Source organism: Castanea sativa, chromosome 10 (genome assembly GCF_040712315.1).
Source record: "Castanea sativa cultivar Marrone di Chiusa Pesio chromosome 10, ASM4071231v1".
Taxonomy (NCBI): Eukaryota; Viridiplantae; Streptophyta; class Magnoliopsida; order Fagales; family Fagaceae; genus Castanea; species Castanea sativa.
The window spans coordinates 4,208,870-4,235,545 of record NC_134022.1 but is presented as its reverse complement, the minus strand read 5'-3'; the positions used below and the strand labels follow the sequence as shown (position 1 = coordinate 4,235,545).

At 33.6% G+C, this 26,676-nt stretch overlaps 2 long non-coding RNA genes and 1 pseudogene across 3 annotated transcripts; 2 read left to right on the top strand and 1 right to left on the bottom strand.

Moving 5' to 3' along the window:
- Nucleotides 1-881: 881 nt before the first annotated feature.
- Nucleotides 882-1,883, bottom strand: LOC142612813 (uncharacterized). Its single transcript, XR_012840191.1, has 3 exons — nucleotides 1,671-1,883; nucleotides 1,434-1,493; nucleotides 882-944 (listed from the first exon to the last, which is right to left on the bottom strand). It is a non-coding gene; the product is annotated as an uncharacterized LOC142612813 (long non-coding RNA).
- A 6,812-nt stretch (nucleotides 1,884-8,695) lies between these two features.
- LOC142614159 (phloretin 4'-O-glucosyltransferase-like) lies at nucleotides 8,696-10,153 on the top strand (annotated as a pseudogene).
- Nucleotides 10,154-18,394: 8,241 nt separating this feature from the next.
- LOC142612876 (uncharacterized) lies at nucleotides 18,395-21,663 on the top strand. 2 transcript variants are annotated; one of them, XR_012840195.1, is made up of 4 exons: nucleotides 18,395-18,438; nucleotides 19,686-19,760; nucleotides 20,404-20,469; nucleotides 21,452-21,663. It is a non-coding gene; the product is annotated as an uncharacterized LOC142612876 (long non-coding RNA). The 2 variants fall into 2 exon arrangements; XR_012840194.1 differs by lacking the exon at nucleotides 21,452-21,663 and having other exon boundaries at nucleotides 20,404-20,480.
- The last annotated feature ends 5,013 nt before the right edge of the window (nucleotides 21,664-26,676 follow it).

Below are 26,676 nucleotides of genomic sequence, written 5' to 3'. Positions count from 1 at the left end.
ATGAAAAATATACCCTCACTAATACTAAATTATTTGTGAGGGCTACAATTGGCCTTCGCAAATCATCATGAAAATATTAATTTTCTTTGGAGATAAAAGTTAATTCTAAAATTCAAAGAATATAATGATTGGTGATAAAGTGATAGGAAGTTTGTATTCAAAATTATGCCTATTAAAATTCATAATATCTTATTTTTCATCTCTAGTTTTCAATTAGGCTACCAACTTATAGATGGTTAGCTCAAATTCTTTGAAGCCTTTGGACTCAGCTTGATCACTTTGAACTTGACAATTCTAATTTATCCATCATTTTCTAACTGTGTAATTAACCCCTACGAGAATTACATGATTGCTTCTTTGGAAAGTTGAATGAACTAGACTATAGTAAAAATGTTATTTACATATCCACAACACATAGCAATCAGTGATATCCAATCACTCATAGTACTGAGAAATAAGATGAAGCCAAAAAAAAAAAAAAAACTCAATTCAAAATCAGTGCAAGGCAATTAAGTGGTGAGAATTGGAGGCAGTAATTTAGACTTGGATCCAAGAAGTTTAGCCTTTGTGTCTGGGAAGAATTCTAGCCCAAGTAGCACTTTGACCTCTCCTTTTTTAGTGATATGAATGGGATAACTGCGCAAATGGCCTGGCAAGTCATGGTCCAGTGTCTCACTAGAGTAGAGGTCCCAATACTTTTTGGCAATTTTGGTTCACTCTTTGGACACATTCCACACTTTCTGGATGGAGAAAGGAGTTATCTAGCATGCCTAAGTGTTCGTACCACAATGCCATTCGGAAGCCGTGGATTTGTCCCCTGGCTGGCTGCCTAGTGGATAGATGGAATGGTTGATAGGCTCCCATGGCAATCTCTGTATCTTGGACACTGTCCACTGACCTCTGATTGATGTTGGTAGATCCAATGATAATGTATTCATTGTCAACTGCAAAATGCAATCATTTTCCAATTTTAGTTATTGTCTATCATATACTCATAATTAATCAACTAAATGCCTTAAAAAACTGCATTGAGCTCACACAAAATAGAAGCACGTTCAATTTTCATAAGAACAAATTCCAGTTTATTATGTACAGTTAGCATGTGGATGTCTTGATAAAGTTTTCAGTTGAAATTTATATGGTTTTGGGATGCCCTCTCACTCTCTTTTTCAGTTGACATTTATATGTTACCTTTTCTTGTTATTTCTCTAGTCTTCTATTACAGGAATCAGGCAACTCTTCTATTGTCTTTCAGGTGAATTTGCTCCAACAAGAATTCAGGATAAAAATATACATTAACTTCTGAAATTGCTTGAAAGAGGAAAAACTATAACATTCTTTCACTTTATTTTTTTTTTAAAGAAAAAAAAAAACAAATACAGAAAAGAAAAGAAAAAAAAAAGAAAAAGAAAAGTAGAAGCTATTTTACAAACCTAAATGAACATTGGTGGATGAGATATCAGATTGAGAAGACTGATAATGCAATCTACAACCTGAGAGGAAAGGAAGAGGATTTGAGACTATTACGCGTCATGTTATTATTCATTCAAAATGTAATATAATGCAGAACCATTATTATAATTCTATTGAGTCTATGGATGTGGAAGCTTAATTCAGAATACACACATGAATGTGCACATGCGCGAGCACACACACAAGAGGGAGATGACCTTGGTTTTTTGAAGGATGCCATTAGGATCGCTAGTCAGAAGCCATCCTACTCGCCAACCTGGTACAAGCCATCTCTTTGATATGGACCCTAGTGTGAGAACAGGCACTATTGATCCAAATACTCCCATTGGCACAAATGGATTAGTTCCAAAAGTGAGATATGATAAACTTTATCTGCAACCACTAGAATGCCCAGCTTTCTTGCTGTCCTTGCAATCTAAAATTCAAAAAATCAACCACCACTAACATTAACACCCTAATTACAAAAAAATAAATAAGTAAGTTTTACTTATGAAAACTCATGCTTATTGCAGAAATGTTTCTAAACCATTAAATCCACCATTGTGTTACATGTAAGTAACAAGATCATATGAGAGTCTAGCAAAATAAACTAAAATTTAATCGTTGTTTCGCCACTAAAAGCTTAGTCATTCTTATTATGAACTTATAGACATTTTGATATTCTTAAAACAAATTTGACTCTACTTCCAAATAGACATTGGCTCAAATGATAAAGAAATTAGGTAAGGAGGTAAATTTTTAATGCTATTTTTTGAGTCGATTGTAGTTGATATATTAAAGTTCAATACCCTCGCTAATAACCTCCATGTATCCAAGAATTTTGATCAAGCTCAAATATGCGGTCTAAATTGTGTTCATGACTCCATTGTCCTTGCCTCCCTAGTCTGAAGTGCATGTCTGAAACAAAATAGATATATAAGCATGAACGGGACACATTCATAAAGCCAGCAATAATATCTCTTTCAAAAAGAAAAAAGAAGCAACTTCAAGCAATAATCACATATTAAACTCAATGGGGTCATTAAGAGCATTCTATACTTTTAGGGTAATAGCCTTAGATAATTAAGAAAGAGAGCATGGGATATAATTGCCCGTACCTTGTCTGTAACTAAATTTCTATTTCAATAAGCATCCTTAGTATTATGCACACAAATGACTAATCTGGATGAAGCCAAATACGATGATGGAGTGGAGGTTGTAAGCCTTTGAAGTCACTCGATTATCATATTCTCAACACCACTCATACTCCAATCTATATCATCATCCTCATTTTCTTCTTGCAGCACATTTGCATTACAGTGCAAATTTTCTTCTTCTTGGTATGGCTCTCTTCTTCATTTGATGGCATTTCATAAAGGTTTCGTGGTTTGGTTTCAATCACAACATTCCATGTGGGATCTTTTATTCCATTAACACAGTAAACTTGAGTTGCTTGACATGCTAATACAAATGGCTCTACGGTTTTTAACTTTCGTGATGTATTAACAATAGTACTTCTGTGCCGATCTCTCTTATAGCCAATTCCTTCACAAGATACATCATACCAATCACATTAAACAACACAACTTTGTTCCCTTCAGTATCTTGAAGTTCAACAATGTCTGTTAGTTGTCCATAATAAGGCACATTATAGCTTTGATCCTCCCCTCTCACCATAACTCCATTATTTTGTGTTCTTTTACTTTCATTACATTGATTTGTACGAAATCTGAACCCATTAACAGTGTAACCTCGATAAAAAATAGCCCTTTTCTCAGGGCCCCGTGCTAATGAAAGCATATGCTCATCAACTTGCCTTGTATTATATAAGTTGATGATCTACAATAAAACCTAAATAAGGTTAAACTCAAGTTGTAGTAGTTAAAATATAAACAAACATACATTTTCACAATAAATTACTATCTTACTCTTTTTTCAAACCACGCAATAAATTCTTGTCTATGCACCCTGTCAATGTCGAGAACACCTGCATTTGTAAGGATGTTCTTATGTTCTCTGCACATAGTTAAATATCCTAATCAGTTTTAATATCATATCATGAGAATATCAAAGAAGTAATTTTTGTGAAGATCATCTTACTCAACAAATCGGTTAGCGTTGACACAATTTTGAAGGACATAAAATGTTGCTGCATTGTAAAGATCATTGTTCAACTCACACCTTATTGCTTTCCCTAAATGTCGTCCAGGTGTTGAGAATATGGAAAATTGTGAGGTATTTGCACATGCGGAAGTACCTCCGTCATAATTTCACCCTACCCGATTAAATTTGGTTTCTATTCCATGTAAATAGCGAGAACAAAATGTAAGACATTCATCTGCTAAATACTTTTCTGCAATAGACCCTTCTGCCTGTGTCTTATTACGGACATAATTCTTAAGCTTGTGCAAAAACCTATATTTGAAGGCATAATATGAAATTTTATCAAAAATAAAATATTAGTGTGCAATTGTAATTTAGATTATAATGAAATTTTGTAAACTTTACCTCTCAATTGGATACATCCATCTGTATTGCACTGGACTTGCAACCCTAGCTTCCCAAGATAAGTGAATGGCCAAGTGAACCATTATATCAAAGAAAGAAGGTGGAAAAATTTGTTCTAATTTACAGAGGGTTATTGCAATTTGGGTTTCAAGACGATCCAAATCATCTACTCGTAACACTTTGGAGCACAATTCTTTGAAAAAGTTACTTAACTCAGTCAAAGCATCAGATACTTTTTTAGGTAAAAAGTCACTATTATTCTTAACTAATTGCGAGGGGGTTAAAGTCCTTTGCAAATAAATTTTAGTGACGTCAGTATTTGTCTCGTCGTTAATTTCAAATTTGCAAATAGTTACTAATGACGACTGTTTTCCCTCGCTAAAAATAAGTTGCGAGGGGTTAAAAGCCCTCACAAATAAATTTTAGCGATGCCATTATTGCGAGGGTATAAATGTCCTCACAAATACTTATTAACGAATATTGCTTCCCCTCGCTAAAAATAAGTTACGAGGGATTAAAAATCCTCACAAATAAATTTTAGCGATGCTATTATTTGTCACTAAAAAGTATGTCATGAATTTGGAATTCGCAAATAACTAATTGTGAGGGTATAAAGGTCTTCACAAATAGTTGTTAACGACGACTGTTTCCCCTCGTTAAAAATAAGTTGTTGACTTTTCTCGTCGTTTGGTAATATATTTGTGAGGGCGGATTGCCTTCGTAAATTATTTATTTGCGAAGGTATGGTGCAATATCTCTTTTAGCAACAAGAGCAAATACGATGGCCTTTGAGGGCCATATGCCCTCGCTAATAACCTTTTGCGACGATATTTGAATTTTTGCGAGGGCATTTGATCCTCGCTAGTAGACTCTTTTTTTGTAGTGGAGAGAGAGAGAGAGAGAGAGAGAGAGATACAAAATTGATAGATGAAAGACCACCATAAAATTAGTTGCTAGGAATGCTTAATACATATATAGATCAAAGACCATAAGGAAGAGTAGCAAGTTGAAAGTTGAAACAAGTAGATCAAGGAAAACATTATATGTTAACTAGCTCTGCTTTAATTATCATCCATTAATTCTTCAAGTAGACAAGGCATGTCGCCTCTTAAATAAACAGTAGTCTATAGGTAGATCAACTGCCACAACTAACATTCAGTAACCCACAGTATATACAAACTGAATTCAGAAAAAATATATATATATATAGAGAAGTCGAGAGAGAGATCGAGAGATGGATACTGTAGCGAATAAAGACAGCCTAGTCCAGCCAACTCAGGTAAATCCTCAACCTTTTGTGATAATAGTTTAAAAAATGATACAAGGTTTGTATCTTTTCCAAATCCTACTCATTGGACATTGACTATTAAAAAAAGAAGTCTTTTGAATTGAAGTCACCAATCGAAAAAAAAAAAAAAAGCAACGGAAAGAAGTAACATGCACAGGCGTGTTTTATATGCCAAACTTACCAAAGTCTTTTGTTTGAATGACACGGGGCACAACAGATAATTAATTGCATAGGTTGTTTATTTTTTATTTAGATTTTATTTTTCACATTTTTGGTGAATATTGAACTATGAAAACAATGAACAACTTAAAAGATATTCTTGAAAGAAGAAATAATGGTTTATTATAACCACCAAACCTATATAGATGACTGAAGAAGTTGGATTTGTTACGCACGAGCATATATAGGCTTTTTTTTTTTCCTTTTTTAATTTCAAAATTTTAGATTCATTGTAATTAGAGGTTTATGCATAAGACCAGTAGGATTTATACGTTTTTCAATTACTGAAATAGTTAGGAGTGAGATGAGAGCTAGCATTGGAGAATAAAGACAAGTTAGACAACCATATCCACGCCCACACATGAAATGATAACTTCAAACTATGCTATTTTGGTGCTATTTTTTTGGGGTTAGGTCTCATTTCACTCCTGACTTTTTATTTTTATTTTTATTTTTAGAGACAGTTTCAAGTTTCAAGTTTCAACCTATGGTGTCCGTTTTTGTTGATAGTTTTTTATCATCAAATTAAGACACCAATTAGTTTTTGGTGTAGGCGGGGATTGAACCCCAGATCTCTTATTCAATCATTAGAAACTTTATCAGTTAAGTTAGCTGGAGCCCACATTTCACTCCTGACCTCAATGCTCATTTTGATATGAAGTTGGCTAATTATTTAGTATCTGTTTAGGAATCATTTACCTAGTTTTTAGCTAAAAGTATTATGGACAAAACTTAAAAGATAGCTAAATAAAATCAGTTGATTTTTTTTTTTGAAATTTATTTTTTAAATTACAACAAAAAAAAAAAAAAAAAAAAAAAAAGTAAACTGGAACCCACGATAAGCAAAAAAGTGAAGAGGGAAAAAAAGAAGAAAAGAAACGGACGAGCAAATGATGTAGGTTTTCGACCAAATTAAAAAAGCTACTTTGCCGGTGTGAAGAAATAAGCAAGTGAAGTTGGGAAATAAAAGAAGCTTTGCCGTGGCCCATGGGACCCGCAATGCAAATAGTAAAAAAAATTTCTTCAAAAAGCTGGATTTAATCGGATCCCAAATAGAAAAAAGCTAGATCAAGTTGATGCAAGGCGGTGGACAACTGTCTTAAAGACAAACTTTATTGAGGCCAATGAAATCTACCTAGCTTCACCCTCTTCTTCTTGAATCGTATAATTGAAAAAGTACCACTTTTAATTAATTAAGCCCAAAATTCACTCACATTGATTAGACCATCCAAAGCTTTATCGACTAATCATATACATGCATGCATGATAACCACACGTCACTACACACAGATAACCACACGTCACTACACACGTCACTACACACAGATAACCACACGTCACACAATATTCTATCAGACCAACCAGATCAATGAAACAAAAGACAAGAAATAGCAAATCACAGAGCCCCACCATCTCCAAATCCTAACGTCTTATGAATAGTACAGATAACTAGTATTTTATTTTCTCACAGTTTTTAGGATTCAGATCCTCTAGAGTTTCTAAGGTACTCTACCAAGTAGAGTTCATTAAATCCTAACCACTCTTTAATGATTTAATGGTCTAAATTCTGCCATGTCAGAATTTCATTAACAATCATCTTAATTGTTTTGTTTACAACATTATTTTATTATTTTAAGAATATTATTAATAAAATGCTGACATGACAGAATCTAAACCATTAAATTATTAAAGAGTGGTTAAGATTTAATGAACTCTACTGGTAGAGTACCCTAAGAACTCTAGAGGATCTGAATCCCAGTTTTCATGGTTTAAATAGAGGAAACTGTTTTTGAATTTTTTTGGGTTGAGGAAGTTGTTTTTGAACTCTTTAACTAAACAGGTCCTAACAGTGGCGGAACTAGGATTTTAGTCTAGAGGGGACAAAATTAAAAGACGATATTAAAAGTGAAATTTATCTAAAAAACATTAATCAACAATAATAACAAAATAAATAAACAATTGTAAGAAAATATGAATATATTTCATATTATTAAAATAAATCAACAAAAACAACCAATTTATAGCTACTAAAAGATTTACAAACTGATGGAGTAAAAATATGATTAGTGTTACTTAAAAAATATAATGAATAAATGTTTAAAATTATTTTTTGTGATTGGTGACATGCCAATTTGTAAGACATAAGTAATAAAATTTGTAATATCTCTAACATCATTCAAAGATAAAATGCTGTGAAAAGTATCATAAATAGTAAAAATAGTGTAAATAATGATATAAAAAAAAAATAGTGAAATAGGTGGTTTGGTCACTTTCAAGTTTCAACATGTAGAAGTCTTTTTTTTTTCTTTTTTTTTCCATGTGACTACTAATACAAAAAAAAAAAAAACAAAAAAATTAGGAGTCAGGGGGGGCAGGTGCCCCCCCTCGCCCCCCTCTGGCTCCGCCAGTGGGTCCTAACCTTTTGCTCAGTACACCTCGTGGTTCCAACAAAGGCTCAGAGCCTCAGACTCCTACTCAGTAAAATGCAACGGGAAAATCTGGACACATGATGACTAAAGTGTCCATTTGAACACAGACGAAAATGGTGCTTTTTACGTTTCACGGTTCCTTTTTTATTTATTTATTGAGAGTCGTGTTTCTTTTTTACTTTGTCTGTCAGTGTACTGTTTACACCAGCAAAATTAGTGCTGGACAGTGCATGCTAGTGGGTCCGTGCACTTTTTACAAGACCCACAAATATCACTTTTCAGCAACTTTTTTTTATTAAAAATGAGTCTCACGATACTATTCACACATTTAAAAATTATTTTGCTACAGTGTTTTCAATTTTCAGTTTTCAACAAAATAAGCGGTATTCAAATAGACCCTAATAATATACATGCATGCATGGTAACCACATGTCACAATTAATATTTTGTCAGACCAACCAGATTAATGAAAACAAAAAGAATTATGCTAGGGACACAACTTTTGGTACAATTTTGTGCCACCACTCACCATATGACGAGTTGTGATTGATAAGAGTGTCTCCTCACATGGCCTACTGACATACCCTTACTAATCACAACTCGCCATGTAGCGAGTTGTGGCACAAAATTATGCCAAAAGTTATGTCCCAACATAATTCAAACAAGAAATAGCAAATCATAGAGCCCCCACCATCTCCAAATCGTCATCCCTAACATCATTAATAGTACTCCTACCCAATCCACCCACTTTATAAGCATTAGGGCTATTCAATTAATTTCTCATCCTTAGTCTCACATCCCTTTTGCTTATTTGCATAATAGAATATTCATAGTCACACCCGCCCACTGTCTGATTTGATTTCCTAGTCCAAAAAGAAAGGAAATCATTCATGGAGCAGCAACAACCTCACTTCCTTCTCGTGACATATCCCGCACAAGGCCACATCAACCCAGCCCTCCAATTTGCCAATCGCCTTATTCACTTAGGAGGAGGAGGAAGAAGAGTGCATGTCACCTTTGCCATCACTATTAGTGCCCACCGTCGCATGATCAAAAGTCCTTCTCTTGATGGCTTGTCGTTTGCCACCTTCTCTGATGGCTACGATGACGGTTTCAAACCTGAGGACAAGATACAAGAGCACTTGGATCAACTTAAGTGCAATGGCACCAAAGCTCTAACTGAACTCATTGTGTCCAATGCCAACCAGGGACGTCCCTTCACTTGCTTGGTCTACACTTTGCTTATACCTTGGGTTGCTGAAATGGCTCGTGAGCTTCACCTTCCTTCCACTCTTTTTTGGATTCAGCCTGCCATGGTTTTGGACATTTACTACTACTACTACAATGGTTTTGCTGATGTTATTGGGAACTGCAACAATGACCCATCGCATTCGATATAGTTACCGGGTCTGCCATTACTCACTAGCCATGAACTACCCTCTTTCATGCTTGCTTCAAACACTTATGATTATCTTCTCCCAATATTTCAAGCCGACCTTGAGGCCCTTGAAAAGTTGAGCAAACCAAGAGTTCTAGTGAATACATTTGATGCACTAGAGATTGAGGCCTTAAAAGCGATCGAAAAACTTAATTTGGTTGCAGTTGGTCCTCTAATTCCATCTGCTTATTTGGATGAAAGAGATTCATCGAATGGCTCCAAGGATTATATGGAATGGCTCAACTCTAAGCCTGAATCATCGATGATTTATGTTTCATTTAGGAGTATATCAGTGTTAATGAAGCAACAAATGGAGGAAATTGCACGCGGATTGTTAGATTGTGGGCGGCCCTTCTTGTGGGTCATAAGAGCTAAGGAAAATGGAGAAGAAGAGAAGTTGAGTTGCAAAAAGGAATTGGAAGAAAAAGGTATGATAGTACCATGGTGTTCCCAGTGTATGTTTTGTCCCACCCTTCAGTGGGATGCTTTGTGACACATTGTGGATGGAATTCAACTTTGGAGGGTTTGTTTTCAGGGGTGCCAATGGTAGCTTTTCCACAATGGACAGATCAAGGAACGAATGCGAAGTTGATTGAAGATGTGTTGAAGACGGGTGTGAAGGTGACAACAAATAATGATGGGATTGTAGTAGGTGATGAAATTAAGAGGTGCTTGGAATTGGTCGCGGGAGATGGAGAGAGAGGGAAAGAAATGAGAAGGAATGCCATGAAATGGAAGGAGTTGGCTAGGGAGGCTGTCAACCAAGGTGGTTCTTCCTATAGTAATCTTAAGGCTTTTGTGGATGAGTGTTGTGGTTAGAATAATACAAACCCAAAGGCAGATTATTCAAATAATAATATCTCGATGAGTCTAAGGTTGATCATAGGGAATGACTGATGTATAAACCTCTATTATTAAGAAAAAAATTAAAAGTAGTTATTTGTTTGTTTTTTCACTCAAAGATAGAGAAAAATAATTATTAATTGAAACTACAATTGAAAATAACACAATAAATTTGAGAGAAATGAATGGATAAAAACACTAGAGATTCAAATATTCACCTAGTACTTTATCACATGAACTTAGATTATATTTAATTTAATTAGGGTAGAGAGTCAACTCACCTAATCAAAAGATAAAACAATAAAACACTCAAAAAACATGTAGAGTAGATTATATGTGAGTGATTGAGAAAATGATTCAATTGGTATGTTAAATGGGAGATTAAGAATTAAATATATTCTCAAAGCATTCAATATATCTAAAAATCATACTAAATCTTAAAAACTTGTCAACATGCAATAATTTTATATAGTAAAATCAATCTCGAATTCAATCATTAGTCTATAGAAAACATATAGATAATCCTAAGAACACATGCAATGGTGGACTAAAATATTTTTTTCAAGTGGGGCCAAGCTAATATATATATATATATATATATATAATATTTATTTATTGTCTATACATGGAATGTTTGTAATTTTGATTTAGCATATAATATTTTCTTACATAACAAGAATATTTACATCAAATAAGTCTTTACATCTTTGCAAAAAGAAAAAGAAAAAAAGTAAGTCTTGACATGTATAAAAATATACAAATCAATTTAATAAAAATAAAATATAATTAAATTATGTGTGGTATACATTATACATTAAATACACTTTTATTTTTACCAAAAATAGAGGGAGTATTTTTGAAAAGTCAGGGGGGGGGGGGTTGATAAAAATAGGTTTCATCTTCAACCTTATTTAAAGATTTAGCCACACATAGTTATGCAAAATAAATCCATAAAAACAATGCTAAAAGTCTAAATGAAATAAATAATAAGATGAAAAACATTCTAGGGTTTTTGTGTCTCTATAATTAACCTCAAGCTTCTCCATAGAAAAAAGAGGAAATCCCTCAAATTTAGGATGTGAATCCCTTAAGTTTTGGATTTTTTTTTTCACTGTTATCTTCCAGCCCATGTTTGACCTCATTCCAAAGTTATGAATACCGTTTCGGTTTGTCTATTGGAACAGAATGTTTTGGTATCGATCTATTTTAGCATACTTTTGGATACTGTTTTAGAATTACCGCTTTATATATTACCGATAAAAAACCCATATAAATTATTAAAAGTTTTAAAGGTATAACTTAAAAGTACATATAAGCCCAAATATTAGTTTAATATCATGTGGTGTGGGTTCAAAAAAACAAAACAAAGGAAAAATTTTAATTTTAAAACACAAGTGGGCAAAAGAGCATTGAAGGAAGAGTATTACACCAAAAGAAAATACTATAGACACAAACTATTTTACAAACTGTTGATATAGTAAATGATTATTGGTATGTAAAAAAATGATGTTAGTGGTGGGCCCAAATGAAATCTAGTAAAAATTTGTCATATTAACAGTTTGTAAAAATGTTGTATAATAATTGGTGGATGCAATATTACTCTCCACTAAAACAAGACAAAGAAAAATTTTAAAACCAAGTGGAGGACAGAGCATGCATTGATGGAAGAGTAAAGGACAACATATCAAACAAAATACAAAAGTAAAAAGCAAAGATAGATTGACATTTGACAGATGACCAAAAGTAAAAAAGTAGGATTTTTTTTTAATTATAAAAAGATTCAAAACTGGTATGGCCAAAATTCCTCCAAATTGGCTAGAATTTGATCCGAAGTTGAACATGTGATATTACCGTTTTGGATTGCATGCCGGTATAAGATATTTTAGCTGTTTTGACTAGAGCAGAATAGAATTAATTACATTGATTTTTTTGAATTAGTGATGAACTACAAAATTGTATATCTTTGAATCTTCTTTTCATGGTCACAAGAATCAGGTCAATCAAAAATTTGTGCAAAAATTTATTGTAAAAATAGCAAGATAGCATAGGATCTTTCCAGGTGATTGACAATATTTCATTTCCTGTCTGCGGGCTCTCGCTTGATGAACGGTTCATGAACTTACTCTTCTGTCTCTTAATCGGCATTGGAACCCAACACAACAAGATCTCTTCCGGCGATGGCATAAAAAGAATTGGAATCAAACCTTCGAACGGAGAGAGTCATAGATATCAAGATTTTTCCAATTTTTGCTTGAAAATTTTTTTTCCTTTCCTTTTTTTATTTTTATTTTCACACATCTTTGTCTTGTTTAATACTTCAAAAACCATGTCCTAATTGATCTTGACCTTTGGACTCTTTGGACTGCATATCTGTGTGATTAGCTGATTAGTTTTAATTCCTTATTAGATAAAATGCAAAAATGCAAAACTGACCCTTTAACTTTCAACGTTTTTCATTTTAGTCCTCTAACTTTAAGTTTTGTCATTTCAGTCCTCTAATTTTCAATTTTTGTTAATTCAGGCTTCTGTTAGGACACAGTTAAGATTACCGTTAAACACACTGAAAAATGACCGTTTTACCTTTCTTAAAAAAAAAAATTCAGAATTAAAAGAAAAACAACCAAATCAGCAACCAAATTCAGCTCCACCGTCAAAGCCAGCAACTCCACCCCAAATCAGCCACAACACTAACACAAATACAAACCCAGCAACACCAAATCAGCCAACAACAGACCCACCACACCTAGCAACACAAACAGAAACCCACCACACCCACGACAGAGAAAATAAGATAGCAGAGAGAGAGGGGCGGATCGAAGTCATAGTCGGAGCCGAACTCAACACAGAGTACTCCAGCGAAGAGCGTTTTGAGGCCTTCGATTGATAGCTGGGCAGGGCGACGAGGTGGAGGAAGAGAGAAAAAATATTGAAGGGAGAGGAGATCGGCGACGGAGAAGGGAAAGGAGATTAGCGATGGGGAAGGGAAAGGCGGCACGAAATGGGTGAGGAGGATGATGGATGAACGGAACTAGGTCGACAATGGAGAAGAAGTCCTTCTCGGAGAAGATGTCGGTGTAGTCGCCGTGGCCAAGGGAGATCCAACGGCTCCACTTCTGGGCCATCTTCTTCATCTTCTTCTCTGCAGTGGGTGTGGTGGGTTTTTGTTTGTGTTGCTAGGTGTGGTGGGTTTGTTGTTGGCTGATTTGGTGTTGTTGGGTTTGTATTTGTGTTTGTGTTGTGGTTGATTTGGGGTGGAGTTGCTGGCCTTGACGGTGGAGCTGAATTTGGTTGCTGATTGGGTTGTTTTTCTTTTAATTTTGAATTGTTTTTTTTAATTATAAAAAAGAAGGGTAAAACGGTCATTTTTTAGTGTGTTTAACAGTAATTTTAACTGAGTCCTAACAGAAGCCTAAATTGACAAAAATTGAAAGTTAGAGGACTGAAATGACAAAACTTAAAGTTAGAGGACAGAAATGAAAAACGTTGAAAGTTAGAGGGTCATTTTTGTATTTTTGCCTAGATAAAAATACACTAAGTGAGTATATTTCAAAGAAATCTTTCAAATTCATATATTTACGTGTAATTAAACATTCAATTGATGTGATATTGCCTACCAAAACTAAGATAACAGTGTAATTTTAAGCAATTATCAATGAGATTGAAGATGTTTTTGTTAAAAGAGGGTAGGTTTAATGAAATGAAAGCAAATATTTTAGGTGGTTGATTCTTGTTGGCTAGGGAGGCTGCCAATGAAGGTGGTTATTCAATTTACATAAACACAATTGTACGTACATAACTACACTTAGATCGATGACTGTAGAAGAACCGTTATGTAGAAGAAGAATTGGAAGATGAATTCAAATGAATAAAAAGAAAGTTGATAAAACCGAAGGTTTATTTATTTACAACATATAAAAAATATTATTTTAAATGTTATGAACCGTAAAAATAAAAGATAACTTAGTTGATTCGAGGTGACTGGCTCCCTAAACTTTTTTTTTATTATAGGGAAAAGCCTCTTGAACTTGAGAGGGAGAGTATACTTTTTGGGTTAATTTTTTTCCTCAACTTTCATTAATTTTTCAAAGCACATAAATAGCAAAACTTGAAATCCTAACCACTCCTAAAAAATAGGAACCAACTCCTATTTAAATTTAAATTTATATGAATTCAATAGATGAACTTTAAAAAAAAAATTTAACTTGAATTGATCCTTATCTTATGTTGTCTGATTTCTGAACATAAAAATTCCCAAGTGGATGTTCTATCACATCATTCAGTGGGATGCATGCTTTGTGACACATTGTGGGTGGAATTCAACTTTGAAAAGTTTGGTTTTAGGGGTGCCAATGGTAGTGTTTTCACAATGGCCGAATCAAGGGTCAAATGTGAAGCTGATTGAAGATGTGTTGAAGACGAGTGTGAAGTTGACAACAAATAATGGTGGGATTATTGAAGGTGATGAGATTAAGATGTGCTTGGGATTGGTCGTGGGAGATGGAAAGAGAGGGAAATAAATGAGAAGGGAATGCCATGAAATGGTAGGAGTTGGCTAAGGAGGCCGCCGACAAAGGTGGTTCTTACTATAACAGATGTTAAGGCATTTGTGGATGAGATCGGAGATGTTATTGTTAAAAGAGTGTAGATTTGTTATAATATGAAAGCAATTATATATTTTAGGTGGTTGATTTTTGTTAGGTTGGGAGCTAGGTTGCTAATGACGGTGGTTCTTCAATTTGCTTTTTTTTTTTTTACTCCCTAAACTTGAAATTTTTGTATTTGCATTGTGATGAATTAAGATTTGTTAATTTTGAGATTAATTTCTTATTCTATTAGTTAATAATTTTTATATTCATGGGAATTGAATTAAGGACTTCGCTTTATAATATTTGTTTTAAGTTTCATTAAATTTATGTACAATTGTGTTTTTAGGGTTAGATCAACGACAGTAGAAGAAGAATTCCAATGAATAGTGATAAAACTGAAGTTTTAGTTATCCACAACATATAAAATCTATTATTTTTGACATAACCCAATTGGCTTTAGTTCAGTTCAAACTTTAGGAGTGTAAATTTAACAATTAAAATTTTTAATTATATTATGACATGGTCCAAACCACAAGAGGGTAAATTGGAAATGACTAATTATATTTAAGAAACTAATCCTCTCTTTAAGTTGGCAAATCAGTAGCCTTAGCAACAGTTTGGACCTTCTCCAAAAAAAAAAAAAAAAAGCAACAGTTTGGAAGGTAGATAGTAAATATGGACATGTTTGTTCCAAAGTACAACATCTAGTCCTCTTCTCTCAATTGTGAACCCTACATACCATGAGATGATTCTCAGTAAATATGATGTCCTAACTCACTCAAATGAGACTCATGATTTAATGGAGGAGTGCAGTTTCATGCAAACAAAAATACTCTATCCCACTTTGCATTCCATTTTATGCTCCACTAATCACAATTGTCGCATATTCTTTTTTTATTTCTTTATAAAATAGCCAAAGAATAAAATGAAAAAAAAAACATGAAAATTTATGATTGGTTGAGCCAGAAGGAAAAATCAATAGGTGGGATAGAGTCATAAAGATTTTGTTCTTTTTATGCCAATCTAAAATAAAATAGATCTATAGCCATTACATTAGAAAGAAACTACTTGTTCTTTACTATCTAAGGGTGCATCAACACATAGTAATCATAAATGTAATCTCACTTATTTGTTCTAAGGAAAATCTATTTTAAATTTAAAAAAAAGAAAAAGGATAGACAAATATTGTAATGTTAATTGACAGCAACTTTATCCACCATTAGCCTCATAACGATGCTGTTGCTGTTGTTTTGAACCAACCATCAAAACAGAAATAACCAATTAATGTACACATGATAATTGCAAAAAGAACAACAAACAAAGAAGCAATATAAGATACATAACAAATCCACTAATGTAGAGCGAGTGATCAGGCCTTGATGTGATGGCAAGTGCCTTCCACATAAAGCAGCAGGTGAGAGAGAGAACGCTATGAGCATGGAAGATTACCTGGGAATTCTGCACAAGAACATCAATCGCAGCTAGATAAGGGGCTACTGTTAGAGTTTTATTTGCAAAGTGAACTCGATCTCGAATTTCTTCAGCACTACAAAATTACGTAATTCTGATTCAAACTTAGTCTGAGCAGTCATGTCACTTCCAACAATTACTGCATGCATTGTTGGCACCTGCAACTTCTTTTCTTCGATCAATTGCAATTTGCAAGCTTTCATAGAATGAACGCAGAAACAGATCCTGGCCTTTTCCACGTGATACACATGTAGTTATATTGAGTAATTTAGTTTCAATGAGCTATGCAAATACCAATAACTAGTATAAACCTAAGAAGCATTCTTTTGGTATTAATTTTCCCTCTCCTTATCAAAAAAATTTTTCCCTCTCCTTTTTTTTTTTTTTTTTATTGTGAAAGAGGGTAAAGGAGGTGGGGTAAAGGATGTTATGGTAATTAACAGAAATTTCACATGCACAATAGAAGCAACCACATATGAAAAAGAAATTAGCACTAGCAAACATGCAATTATGGTCAAGCATTTACCAAATAAGCCATGGCAGAGTAAACAAATATAGCCTAGCATGAGACCCCATCGTTCATTAATTACAGAAAAGTGCCTTGATCTGTACAGAAACAGTTGAAATAGCAAAAATCTTGCATGTGATCTCATCAGTGATGAATGCTTACTGTTTATGATGGCAAATAGTAAATCTTCATTTCGCACTCCAAGAGACTCCCTGACATGTTCACGGAAAACCCTTTTAAGCTACACTATCTTCAGCAACTTCCATAATTTCCTTGCTATTTCCAAGGTGAACAACATAGGTCAGGAATTTTAATCCTGCGGGGAGAAAATAATTAGATAAGGTTATCCTTAATATTTTATAGAAAAACTATAAAAAAATTGAGGGAAGAAGAACATGAATGCTGCATTTGAAAATTTATGACCCATTCAACCCACCGAACCTGCCAGACCTGTATTGATTCAGAGATTATGTGTGTGGGGGTTCTAGTAATGAATTTGGGTTGGACTTTCATCACCTATTAGCCAAAGCCTTCAAGTTATGATTTTTGCTTTTCCAAATATCAGCCAGTTTCTGATAAAAAAAATTCTATTTCCATACAGACCAAGTTTCCTTTGAAAGGTCATGAGCATCAGGATATGCATTGAATACTACCATACTGGCAAAAGTGATGATTCTCTAACCTCAATTACCATATTAAGGCAAAGCTAGATGGAAACAGACAGGTAGCACCCAATTAAAAGAGAGCGAGTATCATCATTTGAAAGGAGAAACAGCCAGCCCTAAACAAAGAGCAGGTGATGATATTCACTATTGTGGGTCATATGGAATTTTTTTATTAGTTGGTAATTTTCTGCTTGGGACATGTTCTTCAATTGAAAATTACCCACTATTGTGGATCACCTGCTCTTATCAGATGAGGAACTTTTTCTCCCTTTGAACATGTTACCATTATAAGAGCAGGTGATACAAAATTGTGGGTAATTTTCACTTAAAGAACATGTCCTAAGGAGAAAGGGCAAAAGCCACTCGCTAGTTTCCAGGTATTTGGGGTTTCAATTCATAATCCAAATGTTAATAATGCACAATTCTTCCTGTTAGGTTTCTTATTCTATAGTTCTTTTTCTCAGCTCACCAAGTGGATTTTCTAGACATGCATTATCTTTCTTGGTTACTCATAATGAGCACAAGTACGTGAAATCTTTACTATTATTATTGTTATTATTGAGATATGCTTCTCTTTGTTGTGTCTGATATGCAATCTTCATTTGGTTTCAGCTGTTCTTTTACAGGCACTCGGGGCTGCCTTGGTTGCGGTACCGAGTTCCAATTGCTACGTTCTTGATAACTATAGCCACATTCTCGATTTCGTATCCTACATACATAATAAGTATCAATAAAATTATATGTGAATTGTTTTAAGACGAGCTTTGTTTAGGTCCATTATTCTTGAACAAGCCTCTCTTAGTTTAAGTAGGATGATGAGTAATCAATGAACTGGTTTTAACTAATGCTACGTGTCCAGCGCTGGGTTGGGCAGCTTTTTCAATATGAAGGGAAGGTAATGTGTTACGATATCTGAATGAATGGTCCATAGATTTTTGATTCTGGAGGGTTTTACAACTTGTGTTTGTCCCGCTGCAGGACTTTGACTTGGTGATTCGATTTTGCAAAGATGTGGAGAGTAGATCACAAAAGGTAGTCCTTACTACCACGTTCTGAAATACTCTATCCTTATGTCTCCATTTTGTCAATTTTATTTTATTTTTATGTTATAGTATATGTTTTTATTCACTTAATGCAAATACTTATGATTTCAGTCTGGAAATAATTTCATGGCATGTTGTGGTTGATTACCGCTTGAACCTAAGGCACCTGGTCTGACCCATTTATTCCAAGTTTACAACCGACACTCAGGAAACTGATAGCTAACAGAAGAAGAATTACATTAAATTTTCATTATTAAGTCAGTTCAATTTCTTCAAATTTTGCTTGACTCACAAGATATTAATTGCTTCTACAATTGAGTGGCGATTATGTTTTTGCACTGTAGTTAGTCGTGATTCTGTTCATTCCCTAGTTAATCGGTGAATAATTAGAAACTTTATATTCGGTCTTGTTGTGTTTAGTACTTAACAACATGCATAATTCATGCATATGAGGACAAATCTTAAGTATGACAAGAAAATCAATGCCATGACATAGTACTCTTAATTATACTGAAATTACATGATTTATATACACACATGAATATATTCAAATAGATAATTGAAAAGGGAAATTCAGGTTCTAGGTTGATTGGATTAGCTTTATTTCAAGCATGGATGATAAATATAGAAGACAGGTGCCCCCTGCAAAAAGAGTCCATTTTTGTTAGTCTAAATGTGACAAGGGGAGTAATATAAGCTGTGATGCATGAGACTCGGCTTTTCTGCACACTTGACATTGATAAAGATGCATAAATATGAGTCTTTTCAGTCCATTCACATAAATCCTTGTAACAAACTGCATCTTGTTCCATTGTGTCATGGCCTTTTGTTCAAGTAAAATTGATTGGTTTAAAATATCATTCATTTTTTCTGTATTAGTAAATTACACAAGCTGTGAGTTATGTACTCATGATCTTACACTCCATCCCCTTTTTATGGAAGGAGGAAGTGCTAGTTGAGCTAGAGCTCGTTGACAGTTTTAAGAATCATTCATGAGGATCATATATATATATATATATTGTACTGTGAGATCATGTATATTGTAATGTGAGATAATATCAGAGTTGTGTGCGCTTATGAATTGCTATATGGTGAAAAAGGAAAAAGAAATTCTTTGTCACTGTATTCTTCCTGCATTTTCTTTACTTATACACACACACAAATAAAAACTTCCTGCATATTCTTCTCTTTAACAAATAGGATTCACATGGTGTGAATGTGCTTATACTCATGCAGGGATATGTAGATTTTGGCCGATTTGATAAGCTCAACTACTTCGTTACTGGTTCGGGGATAGTTGACTTTGTTCAAGTAAGCTGTATTTCAACCTGAACAGCATTTTGAGAAACTTTGTAATTATAAGCATGAGTAATGTATGTAGCACTTTCTGTGCATTGCAATTCGTTTTCTACTGTGGGAAAGAGCTGTACCAGATTGTCACTGTATTTATTTATTTTTTTCCTGTGGTGGAGGAGGGTGGTTAAGATGACTATCAAGTTGATGTTGAATCTGTAAAAGACTCAGCGACAAAAGAAGAAGAACTGCAAAAAGGACTGCACATCTTTACTTTTTCAGTAAAATTATCAATATTATGATATAGGAGTCTGCTTGGCTCCTGCTCGTAGAGCACAGTAGAGCTCCAGAATTCTAATAGCATAGCAGCTAAAGTTCCATGAACCCAATTGCAATAAGAAATATTTTATATGATTTGAATGGTAATGACTACTTTTGGTTTGTTTTTTAGACCGTTATCACCGCTTCTCCACTCTCTCTTTCTTTAGCATACTGTGCCTTCACACTCTTGGTTTACAAGCAGAAGGAAGTCAGACATTTCTGTAATGGTTTCCAGAGTAAACTATTCTTGTTAGAAATTTAGACCTAATGTCTTCATGGATAAGTTGCCAAATTTGTAAACATGATCGTCTTACTTATCATTATTTCTCTGTATATTTAGGACTTTTGCAATGGCGACCTGATGAATTGAGAGCAGAGTTATGACAAAATGGGACGTACAGCTCAGGTTGGTTTTATTCAAACTATTCTTTTATGTTGGTAAATTCATAGAATTCTGTTATATTACTTCTGTAAGTTCCCATTTCTTTTGGTCAAACTCTCTTGTTCTACCAATTCCCTCAGTGTATTCTTTTGTTTAATTTCAGGTAAATATTATATTTGGAAGTTGTTTAGATGGAGAATGTAAAGGTCTGTGAGCTCTTCATTTCTAAGTTTGAATGTGTAGTTGCTTCTTACACAAGGAGATGTGACCCCATTAATATGTGATAATTTATGAATTTCTGTAATGTTGATAACCCTATGTCTAGTTGTTTGTAGCAGAATTGATTTACAAGTTCATGATATCTAATAGAATAATTAAATTGATCAAATTAGAAATCCTATAGAAGGACTTATAAAAAGTTAGAAGTAGGACAAGTTTAGAATGTGGCACATTATTGGTAAGGTTTTATTTGTCTTTTCCATAGACATTTTACCACCTGGGCAACAGCAAGCTAGCTAGCTTCTGTATTTTTTTCAACCTATATTGGTTGTTTCTCTAGCCGTATATGCCAAAGAACTTGATGTTGTTTATAAAGCACATACTTCTTCTTAAGTGAAATTGATGATATGGGTCCTAGTTGTGACTGGTTCATTATTCTATTTGATAAGCTTGAATGGCATGTTGCAACCATATTTTTATGATGAATTTTCACCTTGAAATCTTTTGCATGCCATGCGATGATATATATCCACTTAATATTTTTGTTCAACATGTATGATATATGCATTTCTGATCCTCAAAGATAGGGGACAGGTTGCTTTAAGTTATTGGATCATTTCATTTTGGTGCAATCTTTGTTTTGCTTTCTACAATATACAAATTTTCATTTTTTTATACGTGTTATATTGCTTCTGTACCTCTAAATTTATGTTGCCTCTGTAAATATAAGATTCATACGTATAAGTAACTTAAGGCCCATGCAATTATCTTTGCTGTCTCATCTCAGGTGGGCTTGGATGCATATCAGCATATGCAATTTTACTTATGAGTCGACTTGCAGGTCTTCTACAGTGTACCTTGAGTTTCGTTATATTCATCATCTTTTTCTTCTTCTTTTCCTGTTATTTAGTGTTGATTCTTGATATATAATTCAGTGAACTGCTACCTCTATGTTACAAATGCTTGCACTTTGGACTTGATATGCTGAAGATGCATGATTATGGGGATCTTAAAGGCCTCTTTATTTGAAAATAATGAGTGCTATTTGCAGAAGTATGTTAACTCTGACTAGGGGAGACATATTCTTGATTGCTAAAGCTTTTATGATTCCATCTTTACCAAAAACGAATGCATTGGAAAATAACAAAGTATCAAGACATGTTAAGTAAACTTGTTTGCTGTTGTGAAAAGCACGCAAAACAATAAAGGGCAAGCAACGCAAGATATGGAATCGAACATGCTTTGGTAAAATGTATGCCTACATCCATGAGTAATGGCAGCCCAAAAAACCTCGTTCAATGATAAGGATTACAACAACACTCACAAACATAAATTAACTCAAATTCCCGATACACTCTAAAGTGCTCACACACAAATATACTGGACAACAAAGCTTTGTCTTCCAACTCTCAAACACACGAAGACTTCACCTCCACTCTATTTACAGTGACTATCACACCCTCCAATTTCATTAAACTATTCCATTATTTTTTTATTTTTTAATCAATAAGGATTAGCACTTTAATAGAAGCTCATCTCTTTATTATTCTTCTAACTGATAAGGGATTCAAAAACCAACTACGAAACCTATAAACTACTTTTTGTGGAAAAGATTTAACAAATCTTCAGCTTCAGCCCATGAGGTATTTGCACTAGTGCCTATTTCAGCCCAAAAGCTCTTTCCTACCTTTTGCTCTTTTATGCACTCAACCATGTGGTACACCTTTAATTGTATCATCAATTAACTTGTACAAATTCTTGAAATTCTTATCTCCCTTCATTACCACCAAAGTACTTCTAGTAACTTTTATAATTCCACCTCTTTCAGAGTCTCCATAGCCGGATAGCCCAAAGAATCTAGCTAGACTAAAGAAATTAAATTTCTTTGAAATTAAGTTTTGTACTTTGCCTCCAAAGCATTCTATATCTCCTTCGGTGACTTTAGTGATGTGTAGAGGTCATACAGACGATCTGAAAGAGTATTGAGCATGTGCCCCCTGCAAATCAGTTAGTCTTCCTCCCGTTTCTTTCTTTGCTCCTTTATCTCATCAGTGTCTTCGTCACTTGCAGTTGGAAAATGCATCAAATTCGGGTCCAAGACATAGAAGAGTTTGAGTGCAGTAAGTAGGATTTTCATCTTGTCTTTCCATCGAGAGAAATTGGATTCATTAAAGCGATCTAATTTCACCAACTCATGATTCAACCTCTTCAACGTTGAGACATCACTTGTTCCTTCCATTGTAGGAAATATTGTCTAAGATTGTTGGGGATATTATACAAAGTAATAATGGAAGAACAAGATTAACACAAAAGACAAATAGAAAATAAATAACTTGTAGGCACAATATTGTTTTTCTTAGACAATATTTGCCCTCTACACTATTGTTGCTAAAGAGTTATCGCAAATTTATCCTCAAGATATAACTAAGATGTTGGGTTTTACAGATAGTAATTCTGAAAAATGACCATTGGATTTCTTGTATATCTCTCTAACTTACTATTTTTGTGAAGTTAGTTATTTTTCAAGTGAACATAAGCCTTTATTTATACTCTTAGGGTTATATTTCATCAAAAGGGTCGTATAGAGAGTTAAAATGTTTTATAAAACCATTCACAAGGCTTGAAACTTCTTCAACCTTTCCGAACAGTCACTAGAAAAATTCTGCAGAAAATTCAGCTTTCGAATTTTGATCAATTGATAGGTTCTTTCAATCAATCGAATGCTCTTTTCGATCGACCGAACAGAAATCGACTAGCAATAGAACCAGGTAGAAGCTCTAGAATTTTTCTTTACCATTTCGATCGATTGAGCCAAAACTTTGACCAATTGAAAATGTTTAATCCGAATTTTCACTTAAAAATTCAAAACCTGAATTTTCACTTTATGAAACAATATTTTCTAAACTCAAATAACATTATTACAACATATTCTTATATATACCTATATATAGAACAAGATATGGCACCTCGTTGCTATTGCTCCTTTTAAAATGAAAAATCACATGCTAAATATGCTATTACTATGGGTATATTGTTCAGGGGAAATCATTGGATCTGTACTTATGCTGTAATGAAATAAGCTTTTGTTTTTAATTGTTTGTGAAGATGGTGTTTTTGTCTTTAAGCAGTGTGTCATTTAAGCAAAAATCATGTGTAAGTCATGTACTATTAATTTTTGTCTAACTTAATGGTAAAACTAATATCGGGGGTGCAAAATGTAATAAGTGTAATAGTTAATGTAATAAGTGTAATAATTAAGGTGCCAAATATGCATTCAAATAGTTTAGGGTCCAAAGTGTAATTTGGTATATAGGTTAGGGTGGTAAAATGTAATTTGTCCTTTTTTTTTTTTTTTTTGGCTGTCAACAACTTTGCCATGGAGAGCAGTGTGGTCGATACCGTACCGATACCGGCCGTACCGGCCAGTCCGGTACCGGTACACTTTTATATTGTACCGGAAAAAATACTGGCCGTACCGGCCGCATACTGGCCATACCGGCCAATTTCGGGCAATACCGGCCGGTACCGGGCGTACCGGCCGGTACAGAAAAAGCTTTTTTTTTTTTTGTTGTAATTTTTGAATTTTTGTAAAGGTATAATGGTAACTTATTTACATTAACTTCTTAGTATTATTTGTTTTCTTAGTATGCAATGAACAACTAAGCTTTCTATTTTTTATATTGTGTTTTTTTTTTCTTTTATTTGATACTAAAGTCTAAAATTATGAATAATTTGTTCTGAATTGAGGTAATGTTTTATAATAAACTTTTATATTTACTATAATATAAGTGAAATATTATATGTTTATAAACATGGTTCTAGATATTTTGGTGTGTGTGTGTGTGTGTGTATATATATATATATATATATAAAATAGCGGTAAACCCGAAACGGTACACTGGTATTGACCGGTATCCGAAATATATCGTACCGGTGACCAAACCGGTACAGCCTCCGGTACGGTATTGACTTCCTTGATGGAGAGAGAGAGAGAGAGAGAGAGAGAGAGAGAGATACATATATTTTGGGTTAAGAGATAAGTGTGGAATGTCATAAATAAGAGATAATAAATGAAATTAATAAGAATATCAATTTTAATAAATGCCTTTTTTTGACCATTGGATCTACTTAAATCCAATGGTTTAGAAAATTACACCAGGTATAACTTAAACCCATTTTATATATCTATACTATTAATAACATGATTTCCTGTTTGGGTTTCATTATTTTGCGTACTAAAATATCCTCATACAAATTCTTAAACTTTCTAAAATACTCATATCTTTTAGTCAAATAATTGGGTAAATTGTAAAGTACACTTTTGAAGTTTGGGGTTGCTTGGATTTTAAACCCTAAAGTTTGAGAAGCTTGATTTTGCACTCCAAAGTTTGGTTTCGTTAGCAAAATCACACCCTCTGTTAGTTTTGGCTGTTAAGTGACACCTCATCATGTTGATTTTTTTTTTTGGGTGCCAAATCAGGCCTTAAACAGATTCATTTTGCCCAAAAACTCATAACAGAAATTAACTGCAGAGTTTATATGACACCATTTCACAGCTATTCCCAAACTCAAAATTCCATGAACACCTCATTCCCAATTTTTTTTTTTTTATAATAATTTTGTTAATCAAGTGACTGTCTTTAAATTTTCAAGATAAAAATAGATTAAAGAAATTCTTAACAAACGATAAATCAATAGAATTCAAAGGAAAAAAAAAATTGAATTAAGAAGAAAGAAGAAAAGGACAGCATGTATAGGAGGAATATAGGGGAAAAAAAGAAGAAGTAAGATGTGGAGATTGGGATGGGGTTATAGATTAAAAAGATGATATTGTGAATGACAACAAAAATTGGAGGAAAGATAAGTAAGGTTGAGAACATAGTACTTATCTGTGATTTAAAGGGGCCCTTGGTGAAAAAAAAAAAGACTGCATTGCCAAAATTTGTAAAAAACAAATTTGGGAATGAGGTGTTTGTGGGGTTTTGAGTTTGAGAATAGCTGTGAAACAGCGTCTCATTAAAATCTGGGCTATGTTGTGAATTTTGGGCAAAAGGGCTCCGAGCTAATTTGGAAAAAAAAAAAGTCAGGTCAGCATGATAAGGTGTCACTTAACAGCCAAAACTAACTGAAGCTGTGATTTTACTTACGAAACTATATATACTTTGGGGCGTAAAATCAAGTTTCTCAAACTTTAGGGTGTAAAATCCAAGCAACCTCAAATTTCAGGGGTGTACTTTGCAATTTACCCTAAATAATTTCAAATTTAAAAACACAAACTGGTTCAAAGATTACTATTTTAAAAAAATTTCCAAAGTTGTAGACGTTCAAACTTTTATCAAATCTCACTTAGAGAAAGATCCTAAAAATTTGGACAATATCTCTATCTCATTTTTGAACATTATTTCACTAAATCCAAAATAAAAAAATAAAAATGAGTCTAATTGCACTCGCAAAGCGCGTGTAATGAGTCTAATATATGTGTGTGTGTGTGTGTGTATATATATAATGAGTTGGATTCAAGTTACATAATAATATTACACCACTCAATAGCTTTTTTTTTTTTTTGTTCAAATTTTGATAAATATATCATTAGAATTATAAATAAAAGATGAATTTAGCATGCATGTTAAGAACATAAAAAAGATATTATTCAACATTAGAATTTTCAATTGAAGCCATGTGGTTAATACTATAACTTATTTTTTAGTAAAATAAAAAATTGTAGAAGTCGCTAAATCTGCGTTGGAGACTTGGAGGTGACTGATAGTTATTGCTCATCCAACAAAACATAATCATAATATAAGAAATAACGTAACCAACTATCGTGCACCTTTAACGCGATGGTAACTCTACAAGTATTAAGTGTTTGTGAGGTATAAGGGATAAAGGCCAGGGTTTAAGTTTTCAGGAAGGAGTTTCATACACATATATACTTAGATTAGGTTAGATTAAAATTTCTATCTTGTAAAAAAAAAACTGTAACCAGCAATAATTTTTACAAATTTGTTTTTC